Below are 20,467 nucleotides of genomic sequence, written 5' to 3'. Positions count from 1 at the left end.
TTTGGTTTGGGTTTTTGGCTTGGTTTGGGTGGGGTGTTTTTGTTCATTTGTTTTTGGTTTGGTTTGGTTTGTTTTGCTCCCATGAAGACATTAAGGGAGTGTAATTACAAATGTTCTTCCCTCCCAATCAGAAACCAAGGAAAGGGCAACACTTCAGACTTGCCTGCCCTGCCAGTGGCGGTGATGTCCAAACCTCTGCAGTTAGCTCGGCTGGGGAAGATGTGCTGTGACACGTTCATTTGTTGCCTGTGACAGATCAGAGCTACTGCACGCAGGTCTACCTGTGATACCAGCACACCCCCATGCTGTCTGGTAGATGCAAGACAAGACACATCCTCATTTACCCCTGCATCCCCAGTGACTCCACTGACACGTGGCTTCAGCTGCCCTGTCTCCTTCCACCCAAGCAGAGCCACCAAACAATGTCAGAAGGCCATCCAAGCTCGCTGTGATCAAGGGAGATAGCAACTGAGCCCATCCATGGTCACCTCTGGAGACTCTCCATCAGTTGTGGGCTGAGTAGTGGTGATGGTCCTGTGCCCTGAAGGTGTGTTGAGCACCCTCAGTTCCCCACACCACAGCGGGGCTGTGCATCTTCCAGTAGACGAGTGGTTCATGTGCATTCGTGCCTGCAAGTCACGCACACCCTCTCACAGCCAAGGCCAGAAGAACAGATGGTGCCTGCCAGATGAGATTTGGGAAGGCTTAGTGACCACCATGTAAGTATTTATAACTCCATCTCATAAGAAACTTTTAGTAAGTTATAACGACCAGCGTAGTACTAACTGTATTGCTGTAGTGTTTTTCCATTTTTTGCCGTATTTTCTATTTCCACAGGGGTATGCTCTAATTTAATATTAAAATATTTAAATCACAAATTATTTCTAAATACATTCAGTATTTGTGTTATGTTGAAGGTAATGTCCTTTTTGGCACTCTAGTAAAATTGTACTTACTCTCAACGCTATTGTAGCTGTCATTCATGTGTAATTAATGTGACTACACCATTGATGACTCCACTGACACTAATTAGAGGTGTGAATAGGAATTCACACCCAGCAATGTTCCCTGTTGGGCCTCCTTTTCTACTATGCCAACCCACTGCTTCAGCTAAACAGTGGGTGGACAACTGCAAAGTAACCACATAAAGGTGGACTCATTGTGGCCCAGTGAACACTGTATCCATGGGAAAACTATAATTTTTCTTCTGTACGGTTGGTACCTGATTAAAGTCACACTGATGTGATGGGTTGAGACACTGTGCACTGCCTATAAAACTCTGTGAGGAAAGAGGAGAGCTCTTGTGGTTGCCAACACAAACCCGAAGGAACTCAGCCATAAGGCTTCCAGCATTAGGAGATGAAATTAGGTGATGTGATTATTCCTTTAAACTCAGATACCAAGTCTTCAGGCACCCTGATCTTTCTGGCTTCTCTTCCATTCCATCCTCAAAGTATAAATTTAAAAGGTGAATTATTATTACTTAAATAGTTTTCAAAACTCTGATTATTTTTCTGACTCTCATTTTTCCCTCAGCAGGATAGAAATGATGTTCACTGAGTCTGGAGCAAACCCAACCCTTCACCATGAAAAAAATCCTGTGATCTGAAGGAAGAAGACAGAGGGGAAAATAATTAAGTGTGGTACTGCATGATCAAGAATTTTAATCCTTACCTGCAGCTGGGATGTGTTTTGCTGATATGGAGAGGATAAGATTCAGTTTAGAAAGAGCCCATAAGAAAGATGGAGACAGGGTCTGTTAGAACAGGACAAGGGGTGATGGTTTTAAACTAAAAGAGGGCAGATTCAGGTTGGACATGAGGAAGAAATTGTTGCCCCTGAGGGTGATGAGAGCCTGGCCCAGGTTGGCCAGAGAGGTGGTGGATGAACCATCCCTGGAGACATCCCAGGCCAGGCTGGACGGGGCTCTGAGCAACCTGAGCTGGTGAAGATGTCCCTGCTCATGGCAGGGGGGGCACTGGATGAGCTTTGAAGGTCCCTTCAACCCAAACTGTTCTGTGCTTAAATATCGCAAGTCTTAAAAAATGTTTTATTCTGGTACCTGCACAACCCCAAGTCTGACCTAGTAAGGTCATTGCAACAAATAACTGATGAAACAGGACTCAGTGGCCAGTTATTTTAAAGTGCTCCCAATCTTGTTTGGTTGTGATAAAGAGGATAAATAGAGAAATGCACATATTCACATCCGCATGAAAGCCAAAATCACATTTGGCAGAGATAGTCAGAAACAATAAAGTCCAAGATTGAAAAATGAAAGAGAAGTATAAAGCCTTGTGGTTTAATATGAAGGAAAATATATGACAGAATCTTTCATCTCTGACCATGTTTGCTGCAAAGTAATAAGATACGTTGGCTCTGAATGGAGAAGATAAGAGAGTGGGATAAAAAACAAGCTTTGGTACAACAATCATGGGAGCTAAATTATTACCTTGTTTTTATTACTACACACACAGAAATACAGTGGAAAGATGTAGCTGCAGGGGAAAACTCCAGCGGCTGACAGGATGAGCTGCACATACTTGGGGAAGGCTTTTAAAAGGATGAACACTCGAGATATTTTCCTCTTGTGAAGCTATCAGAATAATGCTGCCTGTGGGCAGGCTGAATGCCTTGAAACACTGGCTGTAGCTTACAGATTTGAGTTGAAATGTTGGGAAATTGAGGTCTCCTAAAGCAAACTAGTAGCACCAGCTAGTTTGTGCCAGAACCGAGACCACGTAAAACCAGTGACCACCTCCTCTGCCACTGCAGAATCCCAGTTCCCCAACCTCAGCCCCTCCCACTCCATTCAATTTTGGAGAGCAGTGCAGGGTTTAGAGCTTTCTTTGTCCCTATTTTAAAGCTAAGAAAATAGAAATCAAGACAGAATGCGTTTTTTTTTTTTGAAGTGCAGAAGTGTACCGCTGAGATCCCAACGTTGCATGCCGTTTCCTAAAGAAGTCGGCTGATTTTTCGACATGCTGAGCAGCTTCTGAAGCCAAATGGAAATTCATGCGGAGACACAGCTGGGTCACTAATGTGAAAAGGGCTTGGGATGAAAGGCACTATGTGAAATTTTCTGTCGTGTGGTTGCTTTGACTTCATAGACTTCCACACTTTTGCTGAAGCTTAAACAATTCTAAAGATGCAGGTGTTAGACAGCACTACTGGGCTTCTTGGAGCTCATACATCGCAAGTCTGAACTCTTAAAGAAGTTGAGTCTTCCTCTTACTGTCATTTGTTCTCCTACCTTTCCTTTCCTCCTAGGACATGAGTTTCTATTTGCCTGTGTTCCTTATTTGGCTTCTGGGAGAAGAATGAGTAGCATGCAGATGTGCTTGAGGACACATCGAGCAGAAACACCAGGTCCAGTTCTCGGAGCACCAGGAGCTTCAGACTTGCAGCCAAACATTTTGGCTTTGACCCATTTTTGGTAGCAGGTCAGACCAATCTTTGGGCAAAATTTCCATGCTTAGCCCAGCCTGGTTTGGGAAAATGTCTGGATCCTCAGGCAATGTTCATCTATGCCAGCCCGGTTTGGGAAAATGTCTGGATCCTCAGGCAATGTTCATCTATGCTGTTGATTCATTGCTGATGTGGTGGTCCTGCATGGTCCTCACACTGCTCGCCAGCACACACCAGTTCCCAAGGTCCCCGCATGGTGCTTCCTACCACACTTGGTGCCAAGAGGTACCTGGAGGTACCATTTTCTATTTAACAGAGCACAGCTAAATCTCCCCAGGTAGGGGCACTTTGCAGCCCAAAGCAACTGTGTTTTATGATGAAGATCATACTGCCTTCCCATGGTGAAATACCATGCTATCTTTTAGCATATATTTTATATATACACACCATATATATGTGTAAATACATCTCTAAGGCTATAACACCCTATGTTACATTGACAACAATTTCCGAGGTTCTTTGCTACAGGAGGTTTCCCTGTTTATTAGGGGAAAATACGACAAATTTTTGTCAAAAGTAGGTTTTTCTAAAGAGAAAATCTCCCTAGAGTCTGTTTTTCTTCATTTCCAACTTGTGCATTTAATGATTTGACCTCTCCAGCTCCCCCAAGCGGAATTGCTCATTAGCTTGTAAGCACTTCAAGTTCGGACCATATTACAATGAAGAGTAATATGTAGATTAAAACAGCATTTCCACTAGAGTTTGAGGAAAAACCTTTGAAAGGACCTGCTGAGATGAAAACACGATTTCTGGACTTGAATGCCATGATACTTACCAAAAAGAGTGAAATGTTATACAGGACACTTCAGAAAACAATGATTTTGAAGACACAGATTTCTGCGTGTTCTGAGATTATCACAAGTTCAGGCATCTCAATTCCACAGCAGTATGGCTAAATGTATTTTTTTAATGTGAAATGATTGTTTTTATGACATCAAAATATTTAATTATAATTTCTGGTTTTAAACCTTTCCATTCCAAAGTTGGTTCTTTTGAAATGTCAGTCCAAGAAAAAACACCGGGCCTTTCATTGTAGATTACTCCAATCTTATCAGATTGCTTCTTCTGTAAAACAAAGTTGTACAAAGTTGACAAACACATTTAAATTTAAATAGTTTCTTTTGGTTTGAGATTTCATCAGTGAAAAAAGCACTTTAGTGTGCCAAGAATACTGTACACTCATCAATTATTCCTGTTACAGCTGAAGATTTTTTGAAGTAGCGATATTTAAAGAGTTCCAGAGCCAAAAGAAATCACATCTTTTAATTCTGAATAGGAGGTGAAGACCAGGATCCTAAAAGTTTAACAGAGCACTTTGGGGAGTGTGTCTGATCCAGACCAGCCCTTCTTATGATTTTTGAATCAAAGTCCTCCAAAAGGACTTTAAAATCCCTTAAAATACAATTGCTTGCTCCTATGGTTAGAGAGCGAAGAAACAAATTAAAAAAAAATGGAGGTGGTAGAACTGGGGCTGGAAATTTTACACCTGGCACACAAAAGTGAGATCTGGAGGGTGTAAGTTTAGGGCAATGCCGCACGGTGTGTTGTCAGCTGAGAATTCGGATCTGGGGCTTCAGTTCGTAATTATCAAATGTGTGAAGATTTGCCTGCTAGCAAATTTGGATCTGGAGCACCAATGTCATTTGCTCACACACAATCAGAAATCAGATTCTCCTTCCTTCGAAAACCTGGCACTAAGTATCTGGGCGTTGCACAATATATTCTAAATATGTGGAAATACATGTTTATACTGCATACACTTAAATGTGTATTTTTGAATAGCATGAAAACCTAATAGTTTTGTAAAAATCTAAATATATTTTCATTAAACTGTTTTGCAGGTGAATGTTCTGAAGTTTGGGAAACATTTTGTTTACACAGAGGAAGATTTGGTAACGTATGTTAATCAGGTTGGAGATTTCATAGTGTCTCCTCTCTCACTTTTGAGTAAAACTACACACCTGGACTCTCATTTTTTCACATTAATCCTTTTGACCTCAAGGAAGACCTTTCATTATTACAAAACTTTCTGCAAATAGATTTTGTCAGGGAAGTAGGAAGGTGCATCTGTTTGGGTTTCTATTTGCACAGGGAGTTGGAGGGAAGGAGAAATGGAGGCGTGGGGGAAGGACCACAAGATCCAACAGCAGATAAAGTCCTGGCCAAGTCTGTGGTAGATCTTGATGCTGGCTCTGGGTGTGCTAGCTGGGGTTTGCTACTGCTGATTTGACCTCATTTGTTTTCATATCTAAACAGGTTTCTAACCAAGTTTCACCTGGGCTACAACTACTCCCAGAGGAGAGGTGAACATCAATGGTAAATGGAGATTATTTTTAGCCAAATTCTGGAGTCCTGATAGACCTCAGTTTTCACTTTCTCAGCACATTTTATTCCATTTTATTAGGTCATTTAGCAAATAATTTTAATTTTCTGCTTAGATCTGAATTTCTGAAAGTAATGTACTGTTGTACAGTTAATGAGTCTGCTAATAAGCTCCAAGAAAATGTGATTTGCAAATCATTCCAGGACATAACTGTCACTCAGACCCTATGCCAATTAGCATAACCATTAACAACTATCCCTAAGAGGTCCTTGAAATTTAAATGAGATTTCCTAAGATCCCTTTTACTAGGGAGGTTGAAGATTCTGTCTCATTTGGAAAATGCAGCCTGGTAAGAAGCAATAATTCATTAAAGACAAAGTATATTTTTGTTTAGATGTAAATGCCCACCTGGTTTCTGAGCAACAACCATCCCTCTGTAACTTGGTGTTTGTTTGCCCTTACACCAATATTGAGAGGTGCCATGGCCAACTAACTACTTGAGCAGTGAAGAGTTGCTGTCAAGACACTGGTACAACAACAAAATGGGTGACTTTTTATTGCAAATATGAAAAACACGTTAGAAAGGTGGCGGGGTGAGGGTGGGGGGTGTTTAGGGAGCAATGTTTTGCCCACAAGGTAAATCTTGGTGCTTTTAGTGACTTGGTAGACTTGGTTTTCTGGAAAAAAAGGCTGCATGAAGGCCTGTGAGTTGTGGCCGATGCTGCAATCCTCAAAGGTGCCGCCCGGACTGCAGGTGCTGGGTGCAAATTTTGGTTGCCTGCAATTTGGTTGGCTTACAAGTTCTTTTGTTTTCCTGTTTTCTTTTGGTTTAAAGCAACGTTAAAGGCATTTAGGACTGGGGAAAGGATGTACACAGAGACAATATCATGCAAACAACACCAACTGATTACGATGATGATTATTAATAGTAACATCAAACAGCAGCTGGGTCCTGATTGATTAAAGATGACTGGGAGGACCAGAAGGCCTTAGAGCACTTTCCAAGGTCTGTTTTCGCTTTTTGTGACGGATCCTGACCAGCTGTCACCGGGACGTGGCAGGTTTGCACAGCCGGGTCCTGCTAACCCATTTTATGTCTCGCCAAGACTCTGCTGGGCAGGTACAACCCTCTCCGAGCTGCCAGTAAGCAGCTGTATCTCAAAGGATACTACAGCTCAGGCTTGTCAAGGCTCAATAAACTCCAGGGTTTCTTATTTAATATGGAGACTTTATGGAAATTCCTGTTTTCTGTAGCAAACCTGGGAGAGTGTGGTTCTTAAACCATTCCCAACTCAGGCCTTATTAAGTAGCTGTAGTTTTCTTGGCCATGTTGGCTGTTAATAGATGATCATTTGCCATATTTTTTTCTCCTGATAGGAACAGCCAGTGGCATATAAATCATATTTTCATGCAAGAAACCAGGTTCAGATTTTTTGGTATTTGCCCCGTAATTGCCTTCTTACGTTTTGTTAGACAAGAAAGGTTATTAACGGGATTGCGCAATGGCCAATTAGTTTTAAAGGTCTTTAGTTCCATTACTTATCTGAAATAATTTGTAATCTTCCTTTGACAAAGGCGGCTGAGGAACCCTTTTTGATGATAACACTAAATCAGTCTGCTAGAGCACATCCCGATTAACATATACAAGGGATGTTACACCAAACAGAAATTCAATTTAAGAGATCACACAGCTCCAACCATGTCCCAATTATATTTGCATCCTTCTGCAAATTTCTCTGTTTCACCTTCTTGTCCCCATCTTCAGAGGTCTCAGCATGAATTTATCATGTTTCTTCTTGCTGTTGTTCACATGCAGTCTACCCACCACCTTTTTCCATAATGTTCTTTGATCTCTTCTTTGCTGAACCGTTATGATGCTGCTGTCCATGGAGGTGAAGGGGATTGTGTTACCGGGGAAGTAGAAGGGATGTGCATCCTCAGACTCTTCTGCAGGTCTTAGGGGTATGAGATAAAGGCACTGACTGTGCTCTTGGTCACTCATTTTGGGTCTGGAAGCTGATTATTTCAGAAAAGGACTTTTCCCCTCCCATCTCTAACCCAACTGGGGCTCAGCACCCTGGGGAGAGGTGGCTGCTCCTGGGTCTCAGGCCAGGGCACTGGGAGGGCTGGTGGGTTATTCTGTCACTTGAGCAGAATAGAAGAAACTTAAGCACAGACCGCACCACATTCAGAGAGGGCACCAGCTATTTACTGAAGCCATTCCCCATGCTGGGAGATCTTGGGCACTTGCCAGCTGCCAGACTTCTTTCTCTGTTTTAAACCATTAGATAGGCAGATGGAAAGCTGTGAAAGGGTCTTTTGAAAGAAGTATAATATCACTGCCCTTGGTATAATGCAAATAGGAGTAATTTTTTCCCCTTTGACCGCTGGAAAAAGATTTGAGGAAAAAAGCATTAAGGGGAACAAAGAAAGCAAGCATGGGTTGAAGACTCTAAATAGAGCCAGCAGGATCCCCTAATAGGAAGTAAAATCCTCATTAATGAGCTGTTATTACTTCAAAAAGCAGAGGTTGAAATCAGTTCGTAAGGAGCTGAGCCATCTAAGTGCATCTGCAGACAAAGCACATTCTTATTATAGGAGCTGCCTCTCTGCTATCTCTGAACATTTCTTCTGAGCCTTCTGTAGGCATATCAAGGTAAACCTTTTTTTTTTGTCAGCTGAGGACACTGTTTCAAGTGGAGTTTTTCTCCCCTTTTTGGTGTGTGGAGTGTATCACCTTTTAAATAGCGCGGGAGACCCCTAAATGTTGTCCTAGCCATAGTCAATAAAGAGCCAGCCATGGACAAGGCACTTTAGCAGCCAAAATAGCCAGAGAGACTTAAATCTATGTCGTCTTCTCTCTCTCGCTCCCATAAACCTGTGCTGGAGAGAGCAGTGATGTGACATTACTTCTATTTTTCTATTTTCTTTCCTTCTTTATTTATTTGTTCCTAAGCCAGGAATATTTTTTTTTAACAGCACTTGTGAATGTCAGCAATCAGAATTCAATGCCACGGAGACCAAAATCAGCTGTCACCTCTCAAACGCCTCCCCAATGCTGAAAGTGTCAAACAAGTTTGTCAAAATGTGGGCAGCTGCCTGCACACAAAGCATTCTTCTGGGGCTGCGTTCTCATACCTGCTCTCATACTAAATGTTGTCTTTTCCTGTAGGTAACACAGGCAACAAAATCTGCTGCTTTCAGAAAAGCCCAACAGGCAGGAAAATGTGGAGCCAACGCATCTCTGCTACATTGCAGGTTCTGCTGCTGGTTGGTTATTGTACAGCCGTAAAAATTCAAACCAATGTAAAGAGGTCTGTGTGCCAGCGAGCTGGCAGAGCTCCACTCGCTTGAGAGAGATCAGGATTTGGTCTTTGTGTGGAAAGGTAGGGGGTTCGTTTGGTTGGTTTATTTTGGTTTTGTCTTGGGTGTTTTGGTTTGGTTTGGTTTTTTGTTTGTTTGGGGTTTGGTTTGGTTTGGTTTGGTTTGGTTTGGTTTGGTTGGTTGTTTTTTGTTGGTGTTGGTTACTCACCTGTACTTTGCCAAGCTTGCTTAGGCTTCCCCAGTCAAACAGTAGATTTTCTGTGGTGGAGACCACCTCTGCTAACACATGTGCCCTGCTCGATGCTTCAGTGATGGGGGCTGGACAACTGTTTTGTGTCCCACATCTCGCAGGCTGCACAGAGCATCCCAGGACGTGTATGGGTATGTGGGTCCAGGCCCGCGTGTGTCCAGGTCAAGCTTCTCCTGGGAAGGCGCCATCAGACGTATGCTTTCAAGGCTCCTTGTCCCACGCTCTGTGGTTCCAGGTGTCCCCTCGTGCACATGGTACCAGCTTCTGCAGCAAATGCAAATGTCAACTTTGCATCTTGTGCAGGTTTCTTGATAATAGGCTGGTGGGTTAAAAAAAAAATAAATAAATAGGGAAAGACTGTATGGAAGTGCTTACAGAATGGAAGACTCATTTACCCTCACAAGACACCGAAGAGCATTGTATTGCATATCATGACTGCAGGAAAAGCTTTGGTCAATAGTCACACTTCACAGACAATAGAAACTATAAACACAACACACACAACTGTAAGAACCAGGATTCATCTGTGCCACACCTCATAAAATTGCTTATTATATACTGTGCCTTGCAGGATTTATTGTCACCTGGTCCATGTCCAATGCAGAGTGTTGACCTGGGAGTCATGAATCCACAACTTTCATTTCTACCTCTTCCACAGCGACAAGGTGGTCTGATTTCCATCCAAGTGATTTAAATGAGCCAGCAGGGAACCGTGATTTAAATCATCAATGTTTGCTTTTCGCATTGGCAGGAGAGACAGCTTTAATGATGTATGGTCATACTGCTGGGGCTGAAATCTAAATTCCTGGAATATTCCCCCTAGATAGTCTCTAAAGTTCATGTATTTGCCTCTGGCTGGCGAGCTGCACACAAGGGAGAGAATTCTTGGCATGGCTGGGCAGTTTGGAGCTGCTGCGCTTGTATTGGCAACCTGGAATAGGCAGCCCAGAGTGAAGGTGCCAAATGGTTCGGTATTAAGTACCTCTTGGCTCCTGCTGAGCGGAGGACTAAAAGGGACAGCGCTGCAAAGGGCTGGGAAGCGTAGGGCCGGGGTTGGCAGGACTGCTGGAGCAGACGGGGGTGCGTCTGAGCCCCATGGGGCTGAGCAGTGACCGCCCTGCGATGGGATGGGGACGGGAATCGGTTGAGATGCTCACGCAGGACAGGAGCTGCGTGAGCCACCTACAGCCCAGATATTTGGAATTTCCAATGTGGATATAAAGGTATTCAGAGAAAAATGCCAAGCCTGGTTGGATGGACAATTTATAGTTTAGCTATACTGTTACTTAAAGGAATATCTTTTTTTTCATGGAAAAACTTGAAACTTTTTAGTAAAATAATTAGTAAACAGATGGTTGATATCCTAGCTGGCCTTTTTATTTTCTGCTAGCTAGAAGAATGTAGTACACCTAGACAAAGTGATTTAAACAAGCATGTTGTTCCACTGTACATTCATTCATTTTTCATTTTTACATTTTACAACATAGAAATGGTGAATGGCATACCAGTAGAAAATCAGGTTCTCACATGTAATATGTTTCAAGTTGCACTTGGATGGAACATAGGACTTAAGGGTGTGAGAGGGCAGTATTTTACTTATGTGTCTTATTCGCATGAAGGTGCTGGGTGTTAACGGACAATGAATGAGGCCAGTATTTCTGGTCATCTTGTGATGTTGTTTTAGAAAAAGCAGATCTTTTACTCTCACCCTTAATTTATACCCTTGAATTGAACAGATCCTGACTTTTCGACTTCCTGAGTTGGCTGGTCACAGTACTACAGTAGTTGAATAAGCTGAAATCAAGAAAATTAGTCCTTTAGTTCCTGCAAAAGTGTCCATGAGTTCTGGGTGAGACAGGTGAGTTGGTTTGCCCTCCTCTTCTCTGCAGTGACAAGCTTGTGACATCCAGATGGAGCATTTGTAGTGTAAGGTATGTCATACATTGTAATGAGATTACATGGTGAGCATGTAATCTTGGAATCCAAACAGACATTTTTTGGTTTTAAAACAAAAAGGTATTTATGGTTTGAAAAATATCTCATTGTACTTTTGAAAAGCTTTTTTTTGGACTTCTGCTTTTATATGTCCTGGTGTGTGTTTGCAGGCAATTCTTCCTCTTTCATGATTTCCTTTCTCCATCCATAAAGTGGAGAAGACGTTTACCATATGTGTATAACCCAGTGGGATTCCCTAGCTCTAAACCTGCAATTAAACCTAACTACTATTATTTCTTTACTGCAGAAGGCACTTTTCACACCTTGCATTATCGAAGCAGCACGATACACGTCTCACCATCTCCTTTCCATTGTGTGCAGCATCCCCTACCTTTCCCGATCCCGCAGAGATGATTAACATTACCCGACACAATAGCAGGTCCCTGACATGGCTTCCTGAGGCATTTCATGAATGCAATAAGCTTCAGAAAACCTGTTCGTGACGAGAGGTACAAACACGTCTCACCTGTGTGGGTTGGTGCGACCTCGCAGGGTGTTGGGTGCCGTGTGTTTCAAGGCCAAGCACTCGATGCCATGGAGTGTTCTATTCTTCCCTGTCTCCTGGCTCCATCCCAGTAGCCACAGTAATGGTGCATCCTGAGAAAGATGCAGCTGGCAAGGAGCACAGTGTATTCCCCTTATTGCTGATGACAGGGAAGCTGAGGAGCAGGAACCTTCTTTTCTCACTGTGGTAGAATTAATGCTGGTGCTCCTGTGCTGTTCTCTCCTCTTCAGCTGCCTGCCCTCCTCGAGCCTTCCTTCATCCAGACACCCACCTAAAGGAGGGGACAACATGCAAATAGTAATAATTGCGTTATGAGTTCCAAAGCCAGGAAGCTTGCCTGGCCTTTTCATCATTGATATGATAATGTGGTGAGTAGAGAAGATACCATCAGGAGTCGTTTTCCTCTCTGGAGATAGTGAATAAATTAGATATGTATCTTAGACTTGAAAAGGACTTTTATTGAATGCTTTTCTGAAAGTCCTGATCTCTATGGTTTACACATATACTTTGAAACTTGTTAACGCCCTGCTCCCTCTTCCCATCACAGGACTGTAATTGTGGAGGAGCTTCAAAGAGCTCTGCTCCTGCCTTCTGTTTCTGAGGCGGGCTGGGCGCTAGGGCTCATTTACCAAACTACCTGTTAGGAGAAAACAGACTTTTTAAAGGATATCCATTTCAAACACCGTGACCAAAGAAAGCAGTAACACTTTGGCCTCTGTGGCTCTTTTCATGTGTGGATCTCAAAATGCTTTGGCATCACTAATTTGAAGCAGAAATCTCGCTAATTAGTATTTATGTCTGGGATGGAGGGATGCATTTTGCAAGTCAGTGATGGCATGAGCAGCCCTGATTTACCACCAGATGAGGGATAATGTATGGCAGAGTAGGCTTTGTTCATTTGTTTTAAAAAGCTCGGTTCACTTTGGTTATCGAGAGGGATCTGCAGCAGAGTTTTACATCATGGGGTCTCTAACATGAGTGGAAAAACCAAACATAGTCTTGAAATATTTGTGTCCAGTTACTTTCTCTCCCTAAAGATGCACAGATGTGGAGGAGGGGACTGATGTCTAAGTGGAGATATTAGAATATTTTCCCCAATCTGTCACCCATAGTGTCAGTAATTGTCAATTGAACTCAGAGAAGTTTGATGCCGAACCTGGCCTAACTCAGAACCACTGGAAGTTGTGTGCTGCATGTTGGAAACCAGGATTTTATAGAAACCTTTGGCTAATAAACATTTCTGGGAAGGAGAGGCAGGGCTGATGTGCAGGTCGAGGACCAGCGCTTATTTGTGGTGGTTGGTGCTTTCTGGGTTGGGCAGAAGCTGCGCTCTGGTAGCTGCTGATGGGCTTTGTGACACTTGCTGACAGGGACAGCAGTGGCCTGGGTGCAAAGCAAGACCCGCTGCACCACCTCTCCTGCCAAAGAACTCCTTATATTGCTGCAGCACCCAGCATGATGAGATGGAGACCAACAAGCTACTTCCTGACCTGGAAAAACTGTTCTGCATTACAACTCATTTGCCATATCCTTTGTTTTCAGCATGCAAAGCACAAATTATCCAAACAAACCCTGTGTGGGTAGCTGGGAGAAAAGAAACCTCTGGATCAGGAGGGCTGGAGATCTTGATGGTCTTTCACAAGACCATTATGTCCTCAAAGGCATCACTTGGGAAACCAAAGCATGAGAGTTTAGATGCAGTTGTGGTGCTCAGCTGGCAGAAGTGCCGCCTGTGCTACGCCTGACGCAAATTCTTTGCTTCAATTGCTAGACCCAACAAGCAAAGCTTAATAAGTCCCCAAAATACAGTGCTATAATAATGAAGATTGCTGTGCAGCACTTAGCAATAGAAAAGCATGGGTAATGAGGGACTTAAATTGGAACATATCATTTGTCAGATAATTTGGAGGCACATCTCAAAACAGTGCATAAGAATGGAGTTTGCTGCACCAGCTGAAGTCACCCCAAATGTTCTTTCTTTGTTGCAAATCCCTTTTTAAATTTAAGCTTTCAGAAAAGAACCAGGAACCAATAAATGACATAAAAGAATAAATGTTTACAACATGTATTTTGGGTTTGGTTCAAACACAATATTAGAAAGCTGAATTAATTGTGTTTGTATTAAACCCAAATATATTTTATGAAACAATGAGGCCTCTTAGATGACTAACTGCTGCCCAAAATATATTTTCCCTGTACCAAACTTGATAACAGCATACCCTCTTAAATTGGTCAGGAGAACTGCCTGCCAAATGACAATTCTGTGGCCCATATTTATTCACCATCTGTGACTTTCACATCAATTTGCTCATTTTAAAAATCAAAACTTGATTTTTTTTTTCCTCTCCCCCTCTTCTCTCTTTTCCTTTCTCTGCCAGCGCTGCAGGCTAAATCCAATGGCTGAAAACCGAGCTATGCTTTTTGTCCTGTTGCAGCAATGATGCTGGTGATGCATGAGGCACGATGCTCCTCTGCGGCTCCGTTGGCTTCGTGGTACGTGCAGCAGTTCAGGCTTGTTTATGCCAACAGGCTACGGATGGGCAGCAACTGGGAGGAATTCCCTCAAGTGACCTGTTTTTCTCCAACTTAAAGCATAAAAGGGAAAGGGGAGAATGAAGTTTGCCCTTTTGTGGCATCCTTTGCCAAGCTAAAAGGCTGCATTTGCTTGATAAATGCCGGCTTCAGCAGGAAGCAACCAGCTCTTGAGAAGGAAGAGAATTGGGAAAATTGTTTCTGGATCTCTTCTACTGCTGTTCTTGAAAAACCACAACATTTTATGAACAAAGAGTTTTCATGGTGATGCATAGCAAGCTTCTGAGTACATCTCCGTGCTCACCATCCACCTGCCGCTGGCAGGAGCTCTCTGGGTGGGGATGAAGGCTGAAGAGTGTGGCACTAACCCATTGGAGGCTTTATGCCTGTCTCATAACACAAGAAACACGAGGTCACCCGGGGGCATTAGCAGCAGCTGAATTTATGACAAGAAATCCTGTTTCACGCAGGGTGTAACCAGCTGATGAGCCCCCTCCACTGCCGAGAGGTTGAGGAGCCAAACCTAGCGCTGAATTTTAGGGGTGATTCTGGCACTATTACACCTGTAGTTACAAACACTCATCGGAGTACCCAAAGCTGAAGCTAGAAAGAAAAATAGAAGGAATAAAATCTGCAGAAGGAATTTCTCTTGCTCTTCCGTCCCCATTTTTTTGCATCCCTCCATGTGTAGCATTGCACACCTGTTACTATAGTAGCAGACGGGGGTATTTTTACCCTGAGCTGATATTGGCCACTCTCAGAGAGAAATCAATCCACTACAGCAAATCCAAGGCTCCTGCATTTGAGACAAGACAGCTGCTATCAAATCATCAAAGTACTTCATGCTTGGCTTAGAGGTCTAGAACTGCAAATGACACCGGTACATTTAAATTCTGAGCAGAATTTATGATCGAGCCATAGATAAATACATTTTCTCACAATCCCATGTTACTGGTGGGCTGATCTCTTGTAATTCCAGTTAAACACTCCTCAGGTTGGTTTGTTAGAGCTGGAAAGCAGGATTGCTTAGCACAGGTTTTCCCTGAGTAGTTTGACATAACTCTGAGCTTCATCCAGCCTCCCAGCTTTGTTTGACATGAACTGATTTTGAAGCCCGCAGATAACTATCTGTATCTCTCTGAACAGCTTGCACGAAACGCAGCCCTGAAACTTGGGCTTGGATTTTACGAACCTTTCCAAACTGCACTGTGAAATTCATGTAAATGTAAGCATTTTTGACAAACCCCAAGAACTGATATTTTTTTGTTTTTACTTTGGTTTTATGTTACGCTGCGTGTATTTTGATGGCTCCAAATCAGAAATCTATCTGAACTTTCCTTGCTGTAGAGATGAGGTGGAAACTTCACAAGCCATTTCTGGCACTCGACAGGATGAACGGGAAGCATCAGCAGAACCATTTTTTCCTCGGAGCTTTTGGGATACTTCCATTCCTTCCTCTGCTAAGACTATTTTAACCGTAGACACGAATCAGAGCTTGCCATTTGGATGGAAGGCTTGTTCAGTTGTCCTTTTGTCTTTACCCTGTCTACAGAGCTGTTCTTCAGATGGCGAGAGAGAGGTGTCATCTGGAGGCAGCAGCTGGCACGATGGGAGACGACGTGAAGGTGGGTGCGGGGGTACCGCTCGCCTGCCTGAACCGGGATCAAGTCAAATGAACGATGCGATGAAGGAAAAAGGAAACACTCTCCGAGGCAATTTTCTTGGAGGGCTAAAATTACCCGAGGAATGATTGACAAATTAGAAGCACTTTGCACCTAATTTTAATGCGTTCGGATCTTAGGGAGGAGAAGTATGTTAAGTTTCAAATTACCCACTTTACCAGTTGCTGCCTTCTCTAAAATCAAAATCAAACTAGGCTTTTGGTACCAAATCTGAAAGAAACAAATGACTTTCTAGGGCACACCGCATTCTTAAAGCGGTTTTATTTGAAAGTCCAGCTGAGCAAGTTAATTTAAGCAGTGAGCTGGTCCACGACAGTCGAATACGTATTATTAAGGACAGTTACTTCTATGAGTACAAATCTCACTGGCAGGTAAACTTGACCTTGGGCTCTAACTCAAAGCTATCTGATGTCCATGAGAGGCTTTCAATTGACTTAATGGCCCCTGAAGTAGACCTCAGGCAACAGCAGTAATCACTTGATTTACCAGCCTGTGACCCACGTTTCCAGGAAATAAGGAGCAATTTCCCAAAGTTCTCTTTCTTCCTACTCATCTGGACCACATCAATTCTTGCACTAGCCCTGGCACCATCCTACAGCCGCTTATAGCCCTGGCACCATCCTACAGCCGCTTATATGTCCTTGCCATAAGGGAAACTCCTGGAGGACACCTGATGTCTTGGAGGCTATGCCCTTATTCTATATGTCCACCTATATATATAATATATCCTTTGCTGCCAGTGCCAGAGCTTGTGAGGCAGAGAGGAGACCCACAACCAGGCTGAAAAGTGCTTTTCAAGGCGGGCTGCTCCTCGGTCCATCTCTGAATCTGTTCCCTGTGACCTGAGTCCTTGCGCACCTGCCGGCAACATGATGTGTCCATTTTATTTAATGGAAGCGATCTCAAATAGCCAGTTCAACATCTCAATTTACTAATGGGACTTATTGAAGCTTATGAGCTGCCTTGGCTTGCAACACAATTAGATTTCAGGAAACAGAAAATATTCCAGTGAGGCTGGTGGATTTGTAATACTATTTGAAGCTTAATGCATAATAAAAATCTGCCATTTGAGGTTTAATATAATATGCAACAGCCCTAAATGACCAGTAAAAACATTATGCAAATTTTTAAGCAAGTTATTGCCTCCTGTAAATGACAATTTATCAATGGCTTGTAAACTAAGGGCTTTCCTCATAGTTATGAACCAAAGAGAATATAGAAATAAGCAGGTGTAGGTGGGTTATAGAAACAGGACAGCACTGGAAAGCTGTACAGTGTGAATCCTTGTGGGCCTTCACGTCAGTCAGAGCAGGGGAGGAATGCACTATTATTTCTTCAGCCTCTACCTCACCCATTAAAAAAGAATTGCTTAAAAATAATGAGGGTTTTTCTGTGAACATAGTGCCCTCCATTTGGTTTTTTTTTTCTTCTTCTCTTTCCCACTTTTAGTATTTGTTAAACATTTTTAGACCTTTATTTGTAAACATAAGGGTAAAACTCCCACATTTATTGTCAGTACGTTTCTTCTTTTAGCACATGAATCTGAATTATAAAGTGTAACACTGCAAGATTCTCAATGAAAGTGCTCAGTATCAGGGTGTCCAGGGGGTATCTGCTGGTTGATATCACCATTTTCAGGAACAAGCAGGGCAGTGTGGATAGAGCTGGGCCCCAAGAGACGACCCCATTGCATTAAAGTACCTAACATTTTAACAGGTTTTAAAAAATGTTTCAGCTATTATGGAGCCCTTTTCACAGTCGTGCCATCAATTCTGCAGGAGGAGATATTTTATTTTAAATGTGCTACTAAGACGCGGAGGCATTTGCATTGTTAATTTCTCAGATGTCAAACAAACACCATTATTGCAAAATGAATGCAGCTACCCAGCTGAGAAACGGATCCACTCACCGCAAATAAGCAAAACTTAAAAAATGAATGAGTTGGACTGATTGCAAGTATCATCGGAAATTAATAATGCTCTAGGAATTTTTCACACACAAGACAATGAAAGTGTTGTGACTCTTTGTTTGCAGTTGTCAATCTTCGTCCCTCCCTGAGGTGCACAAGATCATCACTGGCTTCAACTGTAAAGGTCCCGAATAGGAGCACCGGGGTTCTTGTCAGTCTGGGGAGCTGATCTTTCCGATGACACATGATGTGACCCTCAAGTCCTGACAGCCGAGACAGCTTTGTGTTCCCCTGACCAGCTGGACTCCCGAGTGAGGCACTTGCCTGCTGTCATCGCCTCATCCAAACCAGATCCTTCTCAATCTGCAAGAATCTGCAAATTTGCAAGCCTAAACCTTCTTCTTCACTGCGATTCTTCCTTTCTATTTGCTCTCACGCTGCACCCTTCCTTCGGTAGGCACTCTATAGGCTCCATTTCCTTGTCTAGTTTCTTCTTCCCTCTCTACTCCATGGCCATGACAATCTTTATGTCTTTGTGTTCGTAATTACAACTTCAGCTCTTGGAAAATCAGGTGAGACGAACTTGTTATGTGACAAACGTAAACAGCTCCGAAAAAGAACCGTTTTGAAGTATTTGTCTGCGTCTGTATATTCATCGACTAGATGAATCACTTGAGTTATCAAAAGTGTGGAAGAGGAAAATCTAATGGAAATGATAATATGATTACTGCCCATAATTCTCACAAATCAAGCATATCATTTACGCACAAGTAGGTTGTCTGAACGTCTGTGGGTTTTTCATTTTATTATTTAAAGCTGATTAAACAACTGATTGTAGGCCCTTATGTTCCCTTCCACACAGTTGATACTTGAAGTGAAAAGCACCAGCTAGATATTTATTTTACGATTATGCAACAGCCGAGCCTCATGGGGCTGAAGTCTGTGTGCCCTTCTTTGTGTCATCTTGTTTCAAATATTGAGAAAACACCAGAGACACATTTATTTACAGCTGTACTTACCGAGGAGCTAATAAACCAGTCTCCACGTCAACCTGTATTTTACTTATTTATTTGGACTTTGTTTGAAAGCCTTTCCTGTGTGTGTTGAGCAGACACAGCTAAGGAATTAATATCCTTTTTGTACATTTAATGATATTATCAAAGCATGTGGCTGAAATACAGTAATCATCTTGCAGAATTAGTGACGAGCTTCAGACTTAATGTCTTTTATCAGGAAATCATAGTACACTCATCAAATGCTATTTAAAATATGGTCAGGTATGAAGACAAAACCCAACTGTAATGAGAAGTTACTGCAGGGAGAATGAATATTAATTATTAAGAAGGTTATAAAACCTTAGGTAGACGGGCTGAACATGTAGGGTAAGTGCATAAGAAGGTATTTATTCTAGGTCTTAATTTTTACGCTGAAGGAATTTATTGCAAACCACAAACCAACGTAGCTACTGTCACCAATTCAAATGTTTTTCTGAACAAATTGAGCTTCAGATTTGTCCGCCTTGCTCACCAGAAACGCCATGCTGCTTGCAGCACGAGGACAGAAATTAGGAAACCATCAATCCCCTTCTTCCAGCAAAGAGGACACCCAGCTGTTCTATGTAGAGGTGGGCTGAGGAAGGCAGGAATGAGAGCCTGGGGAACAGGGGTTTGATGTCTCAATAATGACGTGCAGAGCTCGTGCTCCTCTTGCCGGGAGCAGAAAGTGTCCTGCTGGAAACACAACAGCATTCCTATCACTAAAGTCTCACATTCCTGTTTCTGCTTTTTACTTACTTATTCATCTGAACAGGAGAAGTGAGTTCTTGCTCTTCTTGACAGCAAACTGCGACTGGCCGGTTTTGCCAGCGGAGAGGAGGGCAGGGTGGCCAGCATCACGAGCCGCTGCTCCAGAGCATAAGTTCTGCTCTCTAGAAGCCAAGTTGCAGCTCTCTGGGACCGACTTTAAAACACGGGTCTGCAGTGATTCAAGAGAGGAGACACCGAACTCACAGAGCTGCGAAAGAGAACAGGTTTGAGTGGAGCCCATACTAAAAACCAGGGGATCAGCTTAGAAAATAAACCAAGTCCTACCTGCAAACAGTGTGATACAAAAGATGAGTTTAAAAGCTTGAAAAGTTATTTCAATTGCAGCCTGGACTGTTGGTATTGCTAGAGGGAGGTAATTTGTACATCTATGCTCTTAGGCACTCAGTATCGTCCTGAGAGGATGTTTGAGTGTCTTTTGTGGGAGGTCCCTGAATAGTGCTTTGGACTAACCAAGAGTTTGTCTCTACTTAAGTAAAAGACTTGGTTTAAACTTGATAGCAATCCATACCTTCCCCTGGATAGGGTTGTGGCTCACTAAGAAGCAGGCAGGCTTGGTATTTAAGATTAAGTAAAAGAGAAGGGTCCCCTAACAATGGAACTTGGGGATCCCCAGAGGAAAAGCAAAATATTCTAATTAAATATGGAGCAATTCATAT

General features: G+C 42.7%; 1 long non-coding RNA gene across 22 annotated transcripts in view; it reads left to right on the top strand.

Annotated features, from left to right (window-relative positions):
- The window catches only part of LOC139829200 (uncharacterized), a 32,721-nt gene extending 13,686 nt beyond the window's left edge, over positions 1 to 19,035 (top strand). For 2 of the 22 annotated variants that reach the window (XR_011741562.1, XR_011741552.1), the window contains 6 exons: positions 132 to 719; positions 1,537 to 1,643; positions 3,268 to 9,174; positions 11,099 to 11,806; positions 12,093 to 12,230; positions 14,241 to 19,035. This is a non-coding gene — a long non-coding RNA (uncharacterized lncRNA). The remainder of the gene's footprint in view (positions 1 to 131; positions 720 to 1,536; positions 1,644 to 3,267; positions 9,175 to 11,098; positions 11,807 to 12,092; positions 12,231 to 14,240) is intronic. The other 20 variants (XR_011741564.1, XR_011741558.1, XR_011741573.1 and 17 more) reach the window with 20 other exon arrangements.
- Positions 19,036 to 20,467: the final 1,432 nt, after the last annotated feature.

The sequence above is a fragment of the Patagioenas fasciata genome, chromosome 16, assembly GCF_037038585.1.
Source record: "Patagioenas fasciata isolate bPatFas1 chromosome 16, bPatFas1.hap1, whole genome shotgun sequence".
In the NCBI taxonomy this organism is placed as follows: Eukaryota; Metazoa; Chordata; class Aves; order Columbiformes; family Columbidae; genus Patagioenas; species Patagioenas fasciata.
The sequence above is the reverse complement of the archived record's forward strand: the minus strand, read 5'-3'. Positions and strand labels throughout refer to the sequence as shown.